Source organism: Amblyomma mixtum, chromosome 1, assembly GCF_055824585.1.
Source record: "Amblyomma mixtum isolate Tamu chromosome 1, ASM5582458v1, whole genome shotgun sequence".
NCBI lineage: Eukaryota > Metazoa > Arthropoda > Arachnida > Ixodida > Ixodidae > Amblyomma > Amblyomma mixtum.
In genome coordinates this window covers 263777913-263796747 of record NC_143012.1, presented here as the reverse complement: position 1 = coordinate 263796747, position 18835 = coordinate 263777913, and positions in this window count along the sequence as shown.

The window sequence follows — 18835 nt, the reverse complement described above, 5'->3', positions numbered from 1 at the left end:
AGCAGCGCTTCATTGTTTGTTATCCCCGGTATCACTCGTTTCATTTTAAACGTTTTTTTTTTGTCCTTTCGCAGCAAAAGTTAACCCTTTTGGAGATGAACTGCGTTGCTACAACTATCAGTTTGGCGATACTAAATGCACAGAGGCGTATCGTTTGTCTAGCCACTATTCATTCGTAGGGTTCATGCGTTCGTCCGGAGGGACATAGGAGTTGAGCAGTTCTTAATAAGAGAGCAACAGCTAAAAGCAGAAAAACAAATTGCTTGCCGACGTTGGGATTCAGACAGCGTTATCGTAGATTTGGAACCGGGTGCGCTCTGCACTAGGCCACCGCTTCAGCTTCTTTAGCCTTACTAATATAAGGGTTATATACGTATATAATATAGAATAGATAGGCTGACTAGTCACAATTTATAGCACGTATTCCTTCCATTCACGCAATGTGCGCTTCTTTACTGTCATTCGCTTCCACGGCAGGTTTCGCTAAACCTTAAAGAATGAAGACAAGCATATAACAGCATTCTTCGCACAATAGTGATCAATGAGCCCTGTATGTTTGGACGCACAGTGTTTCGCAGCCAGAGGTGATGTGATTATAACAGACCTCACTTGCTGCCTTTTTGGCGAATCGGCTTGATCTTCTTTCCTCTCTCTGTCCCATTTGGTGTGTGGTGTTCTTAGCATGAGGCCGGAGGTAGAATTAAACTCATTGTGGTCGGCGCCATGGAGTGCATGGCGCCGCGACAACTATCTGATTACCAATTCAGAACACCGCTTCGCTGCCCAACAGTGTGAGACCATATACTGACAGGCACGAAACGAAGTTAAATGGTGTGCACTTTTTCGCGCTGGACTCAATTCACCCTTATATACGTTTCGAAAAGCGTCGTGTACATAGCGCCGCATAATCACCTGCCGGTCGCTGCGATGCCACAAGGCCTTTCTTGAAGCAGTAGAGTTTGCCTGCGCAGTAGTTTGCCTGTGGTGGTGTTCTTATTCATGAACAAATTTACCTCATTCTTTTTTTTGTCGTGTTCTCTCATCGTTTTTGGTTGCAAAGGGTAACAATTTAATAAGCGTTGTTACCTGCGACTAAAGGTCGTCGTTGCACACTGAAGCGCTAAAAATTGTTTAGCGTGTACCAGCTTATTAACTCCATGACCTTTTCTCCTCATGCCCCAAAAGATCATTTCTGCACAAGCATAGTGGGAGGAAAAAGCAAGAAAAGCCCCGAACTATGTCACTCTGATTAGGGGCTGGCAGGGAAATCAAGCGTGACACCGCTTGTGATAAGAAAAGGCACAACTTTTTCCCGAAAGAACAAAAAAGGCACAGCAAAAGAAGCGAAAAACAGCTAACATTCTCCATCGTGGTACCCGCCGTAATTTTGGGACAACGATTCGGCTCACGTTCTTGCTCTTCTTCTAAAATCTAAAAAGTTCTTCTGGGTTTACACAAATATGCGCAGAATTATTATTACTCTGAATAAAACACAGTTTTCTACCACTATCGAAATATTCAAGAGCATAGCATGAGCCATTTGGTGCGTTCCTCTGAATAAAACACTGTTTCCTACCACTAACGAAATATTCAAGAGCATAGCATGAGCCATTTGGTGCGTGGCTTGGGATGAAAAATCAGCGGAACAGGACGCGTCCAATAGAAAAGGATTGCAAATGGACCGTGAGCATTGTCGCTGTTAAATCCTGGTCTAGTGAATACGTCCTGTTCCACTAGTGTTTCGACTGGGACACTAAACATTCTCTGAACAGCCGTCTGTTTCGAAATGACTTTGAGGCATCTGCGAAACATATTTCCACCAGCGATCAATATCAAATGAAAAGACTCATCTAAGGCGCCTGAGGGATCCGCACAAGACTGGAAGAGACCTACCGCTCTTGTGGAAGACAGATGAGAAATCTTTATTGCGGCGCAGGAGAGACCGCATAAAGAATATTTGCTTAGCATTTGCTCTACGAAATGAAAAGGAGACAGCTTGATCGATAGGCTAGTATGAGCATAGAATTAAGGCTCGGGTATGATCAATGATTCCTATAACTTGTTTATCTTCTCATTGAATACGCAGACATGGGATTGAAGATGACGTTCATAGGCTTCCCCGGCAAAACAGGAGGTCCTGACGTAGCTGTTCGCCGTCATTGCGATCATATTGTGACCAATAATTCTTCGTAAGAGCGATGACTTGTTAGATAGAAGCGGCCGGCCATCTTTTCACTGCTACCGCCTCCAGCATTGAAGAGAATGGAGTGGAGGCAAGTTGTTGCTACATGAACACTGAAGCGCGTCTCGCAGATGTGGCCTCCGTGACATTCTTTGTCTAGGATACCCACAAACTTTCGTCGTTTTTACTTTAAAGAGGGCTCAGTTAAGAACATTTGCCAGATATTAGGACATGACGATTTTTTTTTGCATCTATCAAATAGCCAAACAGAAACAAGCTGCAGGGGAAGGTTCAACCATAAATACATGATATTTCTAACAGCTGTTATTTTTTGCTACAAGTTATTTGAGGAGAGGGCTGAGTCGGGCTGGTTGATTCATGTTGAATGGTACGGCAAAACAGCGCTGACGGACGGGACGGAAGAAGATGAGACAAACACATGCGCTGAACTAACAACCAAATGGTTTATTTCGAAAGAGGTGTGCAATATAAAGCATAGAAGGGAAAACTGCGGTGTAAACATGACAAGGCATACATTCCGGATATCATCAATGACTAAGAAAAGGGATCTCCTGTGGGAATAGAGCCACCGATGGTTGGCTTACACATGAGTTGCCTAATGTGTGAATGTGAAAGGCCTCCGAAATCAGGCGTGAGGTGTGATCTCTATACTTGGCGATGATAGTGGTTTGGTCTAAAAACGCCTCACATTTGTCGCAATCTGCGAAATGAATGACCATGTTATTTCGGCGTGACTTGTTTTCTATGTCTTTCGCGTGTTCGCGTAGCCGATCATTGACGCACCGTCCGGTCTCTCCGATGTAAAATCGGCCGCATGACAGTGGAACCTTGTAGATCACACCACAGCAACAGTTGACAAATTTGTTTCTGTGTTTCTTCTGACATGCCTTCTTTCCATTTTCCTGATTCACTCTCTTGGACAGGCCTCCCAACTTGTTCCTGGCAGAGAAAAGGAGCTTCACGCCGGCTTTGTTCACAATCTTTTTCAGGTTGTGCGATACTTGATGAACATACGGAATGCATGTTATGTTCTTGTTGTCCAGTTTGCGCGTCTCCTTCTGAATTCTGCATTATTTTAATATTGACTCTGCTATGCCAGATAAGACCTTCGTCCGCTGCAGGCTACCCGACGAAGGTCTTATCTGGCATAGCAGAGTCAATATTAAAAGAATGCAGAATTCAGAAGGAGACGCGCAAACTGGACAACAAGAACATAACATGTATTCCGTATGTTCATCAAGTATCGCACAACCTGAAAAAGATTGTGAACAAAGCCGGGGTGAAGCTCCTTTTCTCTGCCAGGAACAAGTTGGGAGGCCTGTGCAAGAGAGTGAATCAGGAAAATGGAAAGAAGGCATGTCAGAAGAAACACAGAAACAAATTTGTCAACTGTTGCTGTGGTGTGATCTACAAGGTTCCACTGTCATGCGGCCGATTTTACATCGGGGAGACCGGACGGTGCGTCAATGATCGGCTACGCGAACACGCGAAAGACATAGAAAACAAGTCACGCCGAAATAACATGGTCATTCATTTCGCAGATTGCGACAAATGTGAGGCGTTTTTAGACCAAACCACTATCATCGCCAAGTATAGAGATCACACCTCACGCCTGATATCGGAGGCCTTTCACATTCACACATTAGGCAACTCATGTGTAAGCCAACCATCGGTGGCTCTATTCCCACAGGAGATCGCTTTTCTTAGTCATTGATGATATCCGGAATGTATGCCTTGTCATGTTTACACCGCAGTTTTCCCTTCTATGCTTTATATTGCACCCCTCTTTCGCAATAAACCATTTGGTTGTTAGTTCAGCGCATGTGTTTGTCTCATCTTCTTCCGTCCTGTCCGTCAGCGCTGTTTTGCCGTACCATTCAAGTTATTTGAAAATGATTATTTGTGTTGGGCCTTAGCAAAAGATGCGCTCGATGGGTCTTTGTTCAGCTTTAAGTAGTCCTTAATTAATTAACGACTTTGAGGTTAAAATACTGGTGTTAGTCTAATTCTAGCAAGCTACTGGCCGAAAAAAAAGATGGATTGATTGTTCAGTCTCTTTTCGGCCCTCTTTAGAACGGCTGAGAACAGCTCAGAAAAGCCCTTCATATCAAGAGCTTCTCAAAACCTTGCACTTTGTCCTGCTTTTTCGTGCTCTATTTGGTGCGTGTCTTTCTGGTCGTTATATGGCATCAAGCGTCGACATTTTCTTTTGTTGTCACTTCTTATACCTCACTGCCGAATGCTTCTGGTATCAGTTCTATTTGGCAGTAATAATGAACGCGACATATTAGTACAAGGCTGCCACTACGGCATATGGTCGCAACATTTGCAGCGCACGAAAATGAGTCTTGCACACCAGCGCTTGACGCTGCCGTAGGCCCAGATATCAGTGAATTTTTACTGTGAATGAAACTGCCTTTTGCTGTTTTTTTATTTTATTGTGTACCCGGTGGAATGCGGAGCACTTTTTCTCTCCGTACGTGTCACAACTTCCCTTTGCTAATGCGTTTGACCAAAGGATATAGATTTGTCTCAAGCCCTCTATAATCAAGCGGAATAAAAAGAGATTTCAAGGATGGCATTATTATTATTTTTTTAATTTTGCTATAACTTCGCAATAAGCCGTGTTCTTCAGTTTATCCTTCTGTGTGCATCTATCGTATTTTGGCAAAGTGAGAGCTGTTATTTTGGAGGCTTCCTCCAAACCACAAAGTTTGAATCTCACGCATCGAACGAAGAGTCCAATGGAAGCATAATGAAAAAAGCTCTTCTCTTCGCTATATCTTCTTAGCAAAACAAATTAACGTCGGTTGTAGTGGAACCAGCAGTTAGGCCGTATGCAGAACGCATACAGCCTTTACTGGCAAGTAAGCCACGCTCCCATCATTCTGACACAAGCCTGGTGATCCATTAAAAAAATGTACCTAGAGAGGATATATGCACTATTTGCATAACAATTGGGACCACATGTCCGTACTGCGTCAGCCGGGAAACTTTTTGTTCACTGCTGAAACGGAGTGGTTATATTCGGCGCTGAATTCTTTTGTTTCCCTCCCTAGGTATTGCTCTTTATTTCTAACTGCAGTAAAATCTTTGTTAATCTTATCTTCAAATATGTACAGTAAGGAAAAGATCACTTTTCACCGACGTCGCTGGCATGCCGAGCAAGCAGTGACGCTCTAAATCGTCTCAACTCAAGACTGAATTGAAGGAAAGATACGGTCTTGCTCAACGTTACTAAGAAGCAATCGCGGCGAGGATCATGGTCTACCTTATACAATAATATCCTTCCGATTTATCATTGCTCAAGAAAGGTTCCACTCATGTCAGGTACTCCTTTGGCCTCACTGTTGCTCATTCATCTTCGTCCGCCTTGTATGGCCTCCCCTATGGGCCCGCCCTTGTCAGATAAGGGCCAAGCTCAACAAAACCTCAGTTATAGACTCACGGTACAAAGTTTTCTACCCGTCTTGGTCAGTCCTGTCTTGCAATATTGCGTGTACCATCTCGACACTCCATCTATGTCTCAGGAATCATATTTATATATGCCTTCAATAAGAGTAAACGTGTGAGCTGTTAGGTATTCGAAAAAGATTTCTATATGTATTATCTTTGTCCTCCTTTTCTGACCAGAATTTCCTAACGAAGCTGATTATGAGGACGAATTTGTGGTCAATTCTTTTTTAATGGGAGATCGAAGGGGTTACCCTTATCCGACCAATATATAGAGAGGAAAAACAACCTAAAAGAGAATACACTTTTCTTGAGCATCTCTAAGTAGGTAGGTGAGGTTATGCGCGCCAAGTGATCGAAAGCGTTCGTTACTGATTTCATAAATTGGAAGAGCACTCAAAAATATCGTGGTCGATTGTGAGGAAATTATGGAAAAGCTGTTACTTTCGCATCATCACATTTAACGCATTCCAATTAAAACTGACATCAATATTGAGTTAGCACGTCTAAAATTTGTGCAATCAATATTTCAAAAGTTGCCCACAACCAACATCTGTCTTTTTTTATGCCGCTTGTCTGTGTTCAGTCAAAGACCAAATGGAAGGCATTTAACCGACTAGAAGGCTGAAACAGTAAACAATTTTGTAACGAACGACTCCTTTACGTTTATCTTCAAGAACTGTTGCAAAAAACCTAGGGCTTTGACTCGTGGCCGCGCGTAGCGCGCACAGAATAAGCTTTCTTTGCAGCTTTCTTTCTTTGAAATATATTTTTGTTCTGCCCCCAGTTACGTACCTTTCCGCTGTGAGATTGCTCAGTACGGAAGTTCGCAAGCTTCACTGGCTTCAAAAATTCTAAACGGACACTGAAGTAGAATTTCTGAAACTGCAATATTCTTTTGTTGCGTGATACATTGTGTCAAAAATCACGATAGCTGCGCTGAACCTAATAGATAAAGCCGTCGCTGTTGAAAAAATAACGTTTGCTTAATCGCCCCTTGAGCCACTAAGTCGAACTTGAGCATAATATTATACTTTGTAACGCTAAATGCAGCAGCTTTCCGTGAAAAAAAAATTAGGCTCTTGATCTTAAGCATGCTTCCACACCTGGCATATCTTCGAGTTCCCCGTCATACCTAGCTGCTAGATATGTAATTTTGTAACAATTTTTTGCTTCCGTTTTTGAACCCATTTTTCTAGCGCTTCTGTTAATGATTGACGGCGCTGAAGCTGCAGTAGTGAGCTGCCTCGTGGTGGCCTGTATTGAGTTCATTTGCTTAGACTTTTGTGTATGGAAACATATAGTTATAATCACTGAAAACAAGAGCACTAACCCAGATTGATTTTCTATAACAGCAGCTTGCGCTAAACACGCATCGCATGTCCACCACTAAAGGAAGCGTTTGTGGGAAACGACGTCTACAGCCAGCTCTGAAGAAATGTGGAACAAGCCACTGTAGACCAACCCATTGTTCAGTTAGTACTGAGACTGATATTTGGCGCTGTTTTTACTGAGAGGGTATGTGATGTTTTAACGTCTGAGAACAATGGTGTCCTTCCGTCCTAGCTCGGAGTTGCTCTTGAGATTTAGTCTCACAGGTGCCTCATTTCTCGTGGCTTGCTTTTTTTACACGGGTTTCAAAGCAGGCGCCTTGGAGTTCGAAGGCTGAAAACATCTTATCCGATGCTATTCTACAGAAGTCAGATATTATTGTGATCTCATGGACATGTATCCATCATGGGGTTCATGAAAGAAAGTGACATGTTATTATTTTTTTCTTGAATTCCAAGGGGATTAAGAGAAAAACCATTGAGAAAGAGTCGAAACTTTCAACATTTTTACGCTGGCGCAGGTAAGAAAACGTTCATGGGCAACATGCAACCCTCTGTTCATACTAATGCACAAACAGTCTAGTCGCTGTACTGCCCCAGGCGAATAGCTGGCGCTTGAGCTGTTTTAAGAATAAGCTCAATAGCTAGCGATCACAGGCCAAAGCCCCAATAAAGCAGAATTGGATGCCGGGGCACGGTCAAATAAAATTATGGAAAATTTGCACGTCCTAAACAAGCCAGATCACCAGACAGGCAGGCTGCTTTTATTCTATATATAAATACGAAGGATTTTCCCAACTTCCCCTCCCGCGCTTCTTAACTTCTCTGTGCCTTTTTGTTCAGAAACTGTTCCTTTACAATGCTCCAGGAATGAGCACTGTAAAAGAAAACCGCAGAGGGCGCGACCGGCAGAAAGGGGCAAGGGGCCTATGGGATTCATTATGCCGGCGTCCATTGACAGCACGCCGGCGCTTTTAACTACCACCGTCATTATGGAAGCACTTAGCGCGATTAAAACTTGCCCGTTCTTTTTATACTGACTATATCTTTTTTACTTGCTATTTTGTTCACTGTGGTCGGGATTTTGCAATTAATAATCACAGCTGTGCCATAGATTACGTTCTATTGTCTTGTTTATTTCTTTTTTTAATGTTTGGGTCACAGCGAAGTGCCTTCAGGAGAAAAAAAAGATTGAGAACTTTTCCAGTGCAAAGGATAGAAATACCGGCAGGTTATGTGAGCTAACCGCAGTTCGAGGTATCGTGCTGCCGGGCCTCATTAAAAGCAATTTCTTTGAACGGCACGATAAAATAAATTAAACCGTTTGAATAATAATTTGTGTATTAAAAGACAGAGAAAATGTGCTGTTTTTGTTGGAAAGTGGTGAGTACTTTGTGTATTAAAAGACAGAGAAAATGTGCTGTTTTTGTTGGAAAGTGGTGAGTACGCTGGAAATTAGTTGTTGTAGACCCTTGAAGCTAGAGCGCCTTTTATTCCGCCCTTCTCAAACAGATGGAAAATGAGAACTAACTAGCAGTGAACGCGAAAGATTGTGTGGTCTTCGAATCACGATGGCTTGCAAAGACGAAGGTAGGCTCATATAAATCGTGTACTTTCACGCCACAGCGTTAAGGCGCTCTCTCTGCAGAGAATTCGCCGTCGACGCCGGCGTTGTGAGCGAAAAAGGAAGTAGCACTCCTGTCACATAGGTCACATTATAAAGCTACTTCACTACAACCTGCACACCATGGCAGGTGGCCACCCGCCCACCACATTGTGAGCAAAGTACTGACCGTGTCGGGTAAAAGTTATTAAAATCTGGCGAGAGTTTGCCAGGGAAGAGAGACCTAGGTCTCACATGTACAACCGGTGACAGTGTTTAATACAGCCACATGCCGGAGCAGTGGAGCGTCGCTTAAGCGCAGCGCGACTGCACCTGTGAGTGGTATGAGGACTCGCTGTCATCTATGGATGTGAAGCAGAGACTGAACAATTCCGCATGTATGAAAACTGACTCATTAACTTGCCGCGTCATACCCTTAAGGCGAAGGTTAAATGTCCCATGCAGTTTTTACTTTTCCACTACCCTAATAACGCTGATGAAAATATTCACTCCACGCCGTTGCATGCAGCTGAAGATTCTCTTCCAATTTTAGAGCGCAGCTATCATGTGCCCGTTCATAGATTCCTCGTTCGTCGTGGCAGTAGCAGCAGAGCGAAACGGCACTTGCCAGGACGAGAGCGGAGGCATGGACAAACGAAAGGTGGCTGCCGCAGGAAGACACCGCAGGGTGGCTAGCAGTGTAACTCGACACTTGCCATTAGTGGGAAGTGACATGTGAAGAGCCGCGCTCCAATTCCGTGCTACTGAGTACCGTTATCGTCTGTCAAATTTGTTTTATTGGTACAATATCCTATGAGGCTATCACACGATGCAACCCAAGCTCTTGCATAGCTTCAACTGTACTTGGTTCAGATGGAGACATGTTACATTAAGCCTTTCTTAAAAAAAAAATGAAAAGTCTGCTTCATAGCATAAAAACATCGGTGAGTACAATGCAGAACGCAAGATAATCAATTTATAATCGTGGGACTTATCGGTGCACACGCCTAACATAGCCAATATACGTGGATTACTATTTCCCATTCTAAAGAGTGCACGTTGGCCTAGCCTTGATCGGTGCGCTGCATTGATGTAATGCGAAGCGTGATCATTATATTGACATTTCACATTAATTCTACTTAGATCTATTTTCATAATTTAGTACGGCATAGTTTACATTGTTATAAGGGCGTGCATTTTTTTTTTTCATGACAAGATGGAAACCCCAGGAAACAAAATTCACGCAATCTCTTTGTGTTCCATGAGGGAGCTCTAGGAAAATCAGTCGAACGTAGTTCACTTTCCACCATCTTTCATGCAGATCGAATGGTGTCAGGAACGCGAAATGAGCCGCTGAAACAAAGTTTTGACCATTAAAAGAGACAAAAATGATGCACTAGCTAATCAGGCTAGTTAACAGGCGTGTAGCTCAAACTAAAGGGTCTGTCTCAGATGCATGCTGGAGACAGGAGCCCACTTTAAAGCCTTTCAAAAGCATCCTCCCCGATATACTGTATCTCCGTCTATAAAGTGCAGCCGCCTCATCTGTGCAATTTTCCTCAAGCTATATGTACTACATTCAGAAAAATACGCTTTTGCCCTAAAATGACATTCTGCTGACTCCAAAGTGCCCGGAGGGAGTGGCTCCTGAAACATTCTATGCACTGGGTATAGAATGGTGACTATTACAGCGCAGAGCTGTTATAGAGATCGCACCAACGATAGTTGTAAGTAGAGTGTCACAGACATACCACGACAATCTTTGAAATGCCCGTGGCTGCTTCGTCGTCTTTGCGGACTGGAGCGAGGATCGCCCGGTGCTTGCAACACCTTCGTCAAGGCGCTAGGCAGAAAGCTGACCAGCTAGGCTTCCCAGTGAAACCGGATAAGTCGACACATATGCAAAGTGTACCTGTCGGGTGCATTGCAAGCGTAAGAAGCATACGCACCAGCTGCACCATGGAGCTTGACGGACTGTCGACGCAATCATCACCTGATAGACGCGTGCTAACGTAAGAAGCTTGCTCGCCGCAAAATCGAGCAACAGTGGAAACACCCAAGCACGGAGAGCTCTTCGAATAACTGTCTATATTGTCACGTATTGGTGACTGCAGCCCGGCGAGCAGGAAAGCAGCGAGAATGGCTTCCAGACGGAACTGTTTATTTGCGCTGACTTGCACCTACGAAGAACTGAATGACTCAGCGGCGGCGTAGAAACAGGCGCGCTCGGTGGTCGACGAACAGAAGGCCCGCCGCTCTCGGCCGTGGTCAATTTAAAACTGATAAAAAACTTTCGATAGCGTGCAAATTTACTTCAAGATTTCAAAACGACGTAGAATCGTCTCTGCCTGGAAGCGATCAGTCGAGAGAAATCTGGTCGCATATTGCATCACAAACAAAGCGATAAACCAGCGTGCAGGCAGCTTTGAAGAATTAACGAACAAACATTACAAACATTGGCGGCATTAATCCCCTCTCAAATAAGAATAGACCCGATGCTTTGAAACAAAGAAAGTGACGGGAATCAACTAAAATGGACTGTTCTCAATAAACATCGAGAGAGGAAATACGGCGCCCTTCAGCGCGCATAATATGGCTTTTGACGGCCGACATGCCGAACTTCTGGTTGAACGCGGCGTCGCTTGGGTGCAGTCATTTCCTCAAGGATGACTTGGTAGCCCGGTTTGACTAGCCGACGAAGTATCTTGAGCGGGCCGAAATAGCGGCGCAAGAGTTTTCCACTCAATCCGCGGCGGCAAATGGGCGTTCAAACCAAGACTCGGTCGCCTGGCTTGTAGTCCGCGTTGCGTCTTCGTGGGTTGTAGCGTCTGGCGTCGGTCCGCTGTTGGTCTTTGATCCACAATGTGGCAAGTTTCGGGCTTCTTCTGCGCGTTTAATTTAGGCGGTGTCGTGGACGTTATCTTCTTCGGTAACGCTGAGCAGCATAGCGTCTAGTGTGGTTGTGGCAGACGTGCTGTTTTAGTGGGAAGAGCTGCGAGGAAAAGCCTTCAAGGAACTTCAGCGTCGTTTACAGTCCCAACTGATCCTCGCGCACCTTGTTGAAAACGCAGACGCTGAAATTCATACCGACGCAATTAGCGTGGGCCTGGGCGCCGCACTCGTTCCGAAAATTTACGGACAGGAGAAAGGAATTGCATACGCTGGCTGTTCCCTGTCCTAGGCAGAGGATAACTATTCGACAACTGGGATAGAGTGCCTTGCCATTCAAGGCTACGTCGAAATTCCACCCTTACCTGTAAGGACGGCCGTTCAAGGTAGTCAGCGATCACCACGCATTGTGCTGGCTGGCCAGTTTCAAGGACTCTTCCGGCCGCTTAGCTCGATGAAGCCTGCGCCTCCAGGAGTTTGCCATAACCGTCGTTTACGAGAACGGATGAAAGCGCTCTGACGCCGACTGCCGGACTGCCTGTCAAGAGCCCCTGTAAATACGGCGCCACCCGACGACAAAGAGGACTCCTGTCTAGCACCCGAAACCTACACCAGATGTCAGGTTGTGGTGACTGCAGTCGGGCGAGCAGAAAAACAGCGATAATGGCTTTCAGACGAAACTTTTTAAATGGGCTGACTTGCGCCCACAAGGAGCTGAATGACTCGGCAAGCGGCATAGGTACAGGCGTGCTCGGCGGTCGTCGAACGGAAGGTCGGCCGCTGTCGGCCGTGCTCAATTTAAGGCTGATAGCGAACTTTCGAGATAATGCGTGCAAAGCTACTACAACATTCTGGAACAACACAGAATCGGCACCGCCTGGATGCAATCAATCAAGATAAATCTGGTCGCGTCTTGCATGACAAACAAAGCGATAAAGCGGTGTGCCGGCGGATTTTAAGAAGGAGCAAACAAACTCTACAAATATTGACGGCAACGTTATGCAGTCGCTTAGCCTATGAAGTACTTTTCTGAAGCTAGTGAGCATAACTCATCAACTGGAAAGGTCGGAGGTGTTTACAGCTACTTTGCATTAAACCTGTTTACATAGAAAAGAAATTTCTATAAACAGTGTCGAGGCAACCACGGAGATTTTCTAATCTACTCTGTGGTGAATCGCTCAGGCATGCTTGAGTGTAACGTTTACTTCTCCAGAAGTTTTCTCATTTCACAAAGGCGTTCGATTTGCACTACAACCAAATTTCTCGAGCGAGAACGACCGACAAAGTCAATTATATAACTTTTTTTGTTTTCTTCGTCTTCGAAAGATAATTAATTCGAGCGACCAATGAATCCAGGTTGCAAGGTGAGATGGATCAATGGTAAAGCATTTCAGAGCTATTTTTAGAGCTGCTTTTTTGATCAATCTACTATGGCGATAATTCAAAGAGGTTCTACTTCTGGACTTATTCTTTCTGTCTCAAGCCTGCCGACGTTTCTGTGAAATTAAAAGCACAAGCGTTATTTCGGCCATGCTTTTATTGTCTTTTTTTTATTTCCTTGAGCGGCACTGGTGCTCCGAAGGCGTATTGTAACACATTAACAAAATTACCGGACGGTCAGACCTCAGCTGTGGAAATTTTATGAAAGGAGTCAAATTTAACCACGACGAAGAGTTTGATGTTCTGACTAAAGAATGCTTTGACGTGAGGCTTCGTACAAGGGAGAACATTTTACAGCCGAAGCTCTTATATTTGTGGTTTAGCCATATAGCCCAGCACTGTACAGTCTAATGTAAAGCGTCAGCCTTAAAAGCTTTTACTTACCAACTGATATTTCATATACTAGATTAATTCAGTTAATTTTTCATTGCGCTTAAATTCAATATAATATATTCAGTGGCCACTTGCCAACTGTCGTAGGTGACGAGCATCTGCTGCGGCGACAGATAGCAAAGTGGAGGCAGAGAAACTCCCGCTCCATGTTTAAGGGAAAGAGAGGAAGTGAGGCCATTGGTAGCCAGATAAGATTTCGTTCATTCGCATGATGGCTGCCGGGCTTTCTTTTAGCATTGAAGATGTAGATTTCACGATACAATGCAGGTATAAATGAAGAAACCAAGGCTGTAGCAGTTTTCGCTGATAATTGAACAAACTGGCAAGCTCACCTCGTCTAATTATTTCCGGAGGGTGGAGTTGAGTGGCGCTTGTGGATGGTGAAGGTAGATTGGTTAGGTTGGTTGGGAGAGGCTATGTGTGAGTGGGCAGCTACTATCTAGAGGGTTGGGGTTGTAGGTAATGGGTTGGTGTAGGCTTTCTGAAGGCAGCTGGATTTGGCACTGCCTCTTGGAATTCGAATTTACTTCCGCCACTTCGTTCCGCAGCCAGAGGTCAGTGTTATGCCTGAAGATTTGTATTCGCAGACCGTGCAATACGTATGTTCTTTAATGTGTAGTAAAAAATTGATCGGTGTTTCTCTCTGGTTACGGATAAACTAACTGATTTTTTAACAATACTGGTCATCTGTCATTCTTCGCACCACTTGGTCACTGCGGTTAATGCGTTATTTAAGGATATAAGATAATTTACACTGTTAACTTACTGGTAAAGTACAAAGTCATAGAGAAAAAGTTGAATATTGTGAGAAATACTCGCAGGTAAGTCGCTCATAAAAATTAAAAACAATAGTGGAGCAAGAACACTGCCTTGTGGGACACCGGATGTTAATTTGCCTGCTGCAGACTTCTCGTTAATTTCGGCGAATTGAGTGCAATCACTCAGATAATGAATAGTCCCGTCTACAAAGTGGCAGGGTTCTAAGGTTGCTTCAAATTTCATAATAAGTTTAGTGTGTGATACGCGGCCGTAAGCTTTTGAAAAGTCTAAGAAAACGAAGTAAATTTGTTTCTGCTGATCAATAGCGAAGGATGTCGTTACGTGGCGGCCAGCGGAAGAATGAGGCGTGATGAACGATGGATAAGAGATATTTTTAATGGCCGCTGGCCTAGCGCGAGCACTCCGTCTCGCGCTGTTACGTTCTTCTAGTGATAACAGCCTCTGTCGCGCGGAACGTGTTGCTGATTGCTTGTTCATCGTGACGCGTATGAAAAACGCTGATATCGCCGGCTACATAAACGCCACGCAGAGCGCTGCGCCGTTCTTTCCTGCCCGGCTGCCGATATGCAATAAAGGCATTCCAGATAACCTTCGGTGTCACCGCTTGCTCGCCGTTCGTCGAATCGCCATAAACGTAACAGCGCCACTGCCAGCTTCACCTTCTTCGTAACATTACCCGGGGCCACCGAGCGATTATCCCGATCGTACACTGAAGAAGACATGGAGGAAGGGATGCCTGATTCAGCGATGACTTCCAGGGCAGAAAAGAAGTGGCTGAAGTGCTGGCCGCCACGGTGGATGAGATTATAGGCGGATGATTCCCGGTCCACGAAGCGTCCGGGCTGTAGGGTGCCAGGAGCTGACGGCCGAGGTCCTTGGACGCACCGAACGGCAGGGGCAGGGGGGCGACGTCCTCATATGTGGGCACGGTCTTAGGTCGAGCGAGTCATTATGGTTGCGGCAACGTCGTCAGTTCGTCGTGTCTTGTGGTCCGGGCCGGGGACGGGGCTGGGGTGAGCAGCGAGGTCGGTTCAGGTCGGGCGGGCTGGGGCACGGCCGGGCGGGGCAGACCACGTCCGACGTCCACGGCAGGCGAAGGTCGCCGAAGCTCCGTGACCAAGATGGCGATGAAGGGACACCAGCACCTCACATCAAATGTTACGTGGCGGCCAGCCGAAGAATAAGGCGTGATGAACGATGGATAAGAGATGATTTTTAATGGCCGCTGGCCTAGCGCGAGCGCTCCGTCCCAAGCCACTGCCAGCTTCGTCTTCTTCATAACAATATGTTATGTGTCAGTTCATTTAGTTGCATCACCATAGAGGCTTCTTTACGAAAGCCGCGGTGAAAGGGTGTTATTATTTGGCTTTCTTCTAAATAGGCAGTTATGTGCTTTAAGATAATGCGCTCGAGTACTTTGCAAACTGTGCTCGTTAGTGAAATTGGTCTGAAGTTGGATGGATCTGATTTGCCTCCTGTTTTGAGTATTGATGTTATTTTAGCTCTTTTCCATTCTTTGGATAGGGTGTGGGATGACAAGGACTTCTTAAAGAGTATTACTGAGAATTTTGCTACTCATTCGGCATACCTACGCAAAAATATGTTGATCTTATGAGACTTTGACCCTTTCTTTGTGTCCAGGTTTAGTAACAGGTTTAAGACTCCCGATTGAGCTGCAGTAAGACGTCCTAGATAATTACCTTTACAAGAGCTAGTACGAGGCGTATTTTCGTTGTGTGTGGTGAAAATAGAACAAAAATAGTTATTCAGTCTGGTTGCAAGATTTCGTTTTTTCCTCTGGACTCGCTTGGTTTTAATTTGGTGATTTAGGGTTTATGTGACGCCCGAAATTTCCGGGAGAATATTTTAAACAACGAGACAGCGTATTTTTAAAGTAAAATGTTTAGCTGTTTCATTTTGAACCTCAAAAAGAGGCCGCATCAAATCTGCGGCCTTTTCTCCAGAATAAAGGATGTATATATAAAAAGCTACCGAGTGAAGTCAATCTCTCAGGATCAAAGCGACAAAAGACGAGTAAACGCACTTTAGTCGAAACAAAAATAAAAATAAGACCGAAACTAGAAGAGTAGTGAAATGGCGATCAGGAAGGAAAGGCGAAAAAAAGTAAAACGACGTAAACTAACATTTATAAATTCAAGTGTTGTAGCATTTAATGAGTCCGTAAACCTTTCCTGTGAAGCTTAGCATATCCAATGTCACCACAGTTGGTAGAAAAGATGGTATGGAGAACCTGTAGTCATGCATTTAAGAATGGGGAGAACCTGGACTAACGGGGGTGTAATTAGCTGCATCCTAGCTCTTATTTTTGTGCGCGCATCGAAAAAGAGAAAATTCGCAATACTGACTTAAAAAAAAAATGCCACCAGAACAGTATGTGCGCCGCGTCACATGTACTTCCTGGACGTGACGCAAAAAAAAAAAAAAACTACGACGATACATTGGTTTGATATACCGGCTGTTTTTTTTTAGAAGGTCCAAAATTTTTTAAAAAAGGTAAATTGCTTTAGATTTATTTTAGCACTGCGGCTATACTGGAGGCTACGGCGGGCGCCAGGCAAGAGTAAAACTGTTTTAATTAGTTCGCTGATTAACTAAATATGTTAATAAACTTTTCTAATTTTTATTTTAGGGGGTATGTTGTATTCGCAGAATTGGAGATCGTCCTCCATATAGTCCAACCCAGAAAAAACAATTTTAATTAAAAAATTTTCAAGCACGTTAAGAGGCGCGAAAAAGTCACTCTGGTAGGCATCTTCACACCGTAACTCAGCGGCGATGAGCGCCTCTGACGTAGTTCGCTCCGCCCTGCGCTTTGCGTCACACGGCTGACGTCACCTGAAGCCCGGACCGGCGGCCTGCGCTATCGCTGCTTGTTCCGCTTCGCTCCGCGGCCTCACGGAATGCCGCAATGACAGTTCGTTTTGTGTTCCCACGCCGCATTCAATGAGGCCGCTGAGCGAAGCGAAACGAGCAGCGATACCGCCAGCCGCCCATCTGTACTTCAGGCGACGTCAACCGTGTGACACAAAGCGCAGGGCGGAGCGAACTACGTCACAGGCGCTCAGAGACGCTGTGTTACAGTGTGAAGCTGCCTACCCGGGTGACTTTTTCTCGCTTCGTAACGCGCGAAAAAATTTTTTCATGAACATTTTTTTCTTGGCTGGACTGTTTGTAAGATGATCTCCAATTCTGCTAATACAACATATCCCATAAAATAAAAATTATAAAAGTTAATTAACATATTCAGTTAATCAGCGAACTAATTAAAGTAGTTTGCCTCTTACCTGGCGTCCGCCGTAGCCCTCAGTATAGCCCCAGGGTTAAAATAAATCTAAAGGAATTTACCTTTCTTTAAAACCTTTGGACATTCCAAAAAAAAAACACCCGGTATTTGGTCGTTGCTACAAAACACACTTTATTTTACTTCGCCTTGGAATACGAATTCCGCAAGGAAAATTAGACATCAAGCACGATATGGGAAAGACAAATGTTCATCGGAGCATGAGCAAGTTTAAAGGATGCTGGTAAAATATTCGTCTGTGTGATTAACACAGTTTAGATACTCGTAAACTCCCGAAACTGCAGTCATAACCAAGGCAAATAAAAAAAAAACTGGTGACCTTCTGGATGTCTTCGATCACCGGTGGTGCTCTGTTCAAGTATTATTAAATAAACATTGCTCTTATAAATGTCCTCAGAACCGCAGTCTTCTGAGAAATTCTCTGATCCCGGCGGTGCTCTGTTCAAGTATTATTAAATAATTATTTCCCTTACAATTGGCCTCAGAACCGCAGTCTTCTGAGAAATTCGATTATGCTGCATTGCGTTGCGGAAACACGCGCGGAAGAGAGATCATTGATCTGACAAAGTTGAACAAATCGCTCTCCAAAATGTAGGGCAGTGCTCCAAAGTAAACTCAATAAGCTGGCAGGGAAATAATTTTTTATCTTGCTCCTTGACATGTTTGTTCCTCAGCGAATTTCGGAAGTGGCGTTTTGTCAAGCATAAGTGGCGTTCTTACTTGTTTCAGGGGGAAAGACAGGGGTTTAGTTAGGAAAGATTTTTTTTTGATGAAAAGCATAAGACAGAAGACCGGGGCTTTGGCGTACTAAATTTTTTTGCTGTTTACTTGCTAGTTCCTGGAGCGTAACAATAAAGCTGGGTCCCATGAATTGTGCAATTTATATGAATGATGCCAACAGATGCCGAAAAAAAGAAAACATGCCGTGGTCGTGGCTTCTGGTCCCATTGGTGGCATTGTGTTGTTTTCCTCTACTTTCTTATTGTATACCTTTCATGCATAAACACGCCGCACCACTAATTCGTCTTGATAGACACCACAAATAAAAGACACATTTTGTTAATCAATTTTCTGTTTCGGTGACTTCTGACGTCTTTCATAAGAATGTGAACTTTGCTTGGACTCTAGAGTCTTCTTTATGTTACCTATCGAAGAATAATGGATGCTCGATCAGTATTCAAGTAACATTTACTTCTGCCCTTGCATATAAAGGCAATCAACAGTTCGATTTTCATTTTTGATTTTTGATTTTCATAATATTTCCTCCGTGACTGTATATCATAGCAAGCTCTCCCGTTTCCTGTCCTGATATGTTGCAGTGAAAACTTTGTTATAAATTAATAAAACGGCTTCTCGGGTGGTCAGTTAGGCAACAAGGAAGACATGAAGTGGCCTTCCTGTGCTGCATTGAACACATCGAG